The sequence below is a fragment of the Montipora foliosa genome, chromosome 12, assembly GCF_036669935.1.
Source record: "Montipora foliosa isolate CH-2021 chromosome 12, ASM3666993v2, whole genome shotgun sequence".
Taxonomy (NCBI): Eukaryota; Metazoa; Cnidaria; class Anthozoa; order Scleractinia; family Acroporidae; genus Montipora; species Montipora foliosa.
In genome coordinates, this window is record NC_090880.1 from 41,993,821 (window position 1) to 41,995,519 (window position 1,699).

The following is a 1,699-nucleotide window of genomic DNA, read 5'->3' on the forward strand; positions in this document are numbered from 1 at the left end:
TACATCTCTTCTTGTTAAATTCGAACGGATGGACGGATGATTCATGTTGGGGGAGTAGGGAAGATATCGTTGACGTATAACGTACCTGTCATAATGTGGCAATCACAGCCTCATTGACTGGCGAATCAAAGGATTTTTGTGTTTCTATGTTTGGGCACATTGAAGTAACTAAAGGAGATTTGTAAAAACAGATATATTCCCTATTTAACTCCATATCTTGACCTTGCTTCCTATATAGATACAGAAAAGAACTTGGTAGGACTGAGCGAAACTCAGTTTACAGGTTTCATTCAGGCTCTCCGGAAATCCGTTCTTTTCCTTTTTTTACAATGTATTGACGGTGTCTGCGTAATTGTTGAAGGGTGAATGATCGAGAACAATAATAACTCAACAAGAGTGATATACAGATTTTGCACTTGTGATTTTCGATCTCTCTAGGAAACGTTAATTGCGTCCACTGCCTGGGTTCCGTCCTTTGACCAAAGGTTAGTATTAAAACTTTAGAAGAGATGTGCTGGGACACGAGCCTGAGTATTCTCCGAGAATTGCATTGCTTGCTACCACATATTGCCACAGGGTAGCTTTGCACGATTAGCGGTAAGAGATCATAGTTGTAAGTAAACAGTTAAGCTTCAAAATGAGGGAAAGATGGACGCATTTCCGAGGACTCTGTGATATATTTCAGTTATCCTCTTTTCTTTTTACCCGACCCTGTGAATGCATCCCTCTGTAGTTACAGATGATAGTGTTTTTTTTTTTTTTACTTGGACACCAAATACACTTATTATAAAATGGATACCAAGGAATGAGGAAAATTAACGCCAATCAATGGCAAGGCAACCTACCAAAACCCAGGACAATCGCAGGCTTCCAAAACAGCTGCAAAGAGAAAAGAATTTGACCAAAGAGATAATTTTGTTTAAATTAAATCACAGTCTTTGTAATCCCCGTGAGTTAAAATCTAAACGAGTGGTATCACTGCCGTATGTGTTATTGCGTACTTTCTTACCCTCGCGCCGCCTGAAGCTCCATAAAGTCTCACATGAGTGCTGCAATATTTTTTCAGATGAAATGTCACAGAGAAAAACCGTTGAGTTGGTGAGCTGTTTTCTCGACTTGGATCAAATCACCTTGGATACAATTCGATGGAAGATTTAGTAGTTCAAACAGAAGAAAGATGCGAAATTTCTTAAAAAAGGGCTGGAAAAAACCCCAACCCCCCAAAAGGGGCGGTCATAAGAATTGAGAATTGAATTATGCTCTTGGCTGCCACCATCATCATGCCTTATCACACATCATCATCATCATCATTACACATTCTTTGTCGTTCAACGTGTTTGACGTCACCGTTGTCGTCATCGTCGCAGTCATTCATCATCGTAATCATCATCATCATCACTTTTTAAGTATCACCATAACCAGGATTCTGATACCTATACAAACGCGACAGCAGTTTTTTATTTGGAGGGTTATCCTAAGAATCCTTAGTTTTGTGAAAGTTTCCATTCTAAAAGCTAATCCGTATCTCGGGCGTATCTTGGTCGTCTAGTTTTCGTAATTAGGAGGCGCGGGTCCTTGTTTAGTTTGAACGTCATAAATTTTAATCTCACGTGCTTGTAGTCAGTTTTTAGTATAATAGTTCTTGACCTGTTGGACTTTGGAAAATTGATATGAAAATTTTGAACATAGATAAAAATGT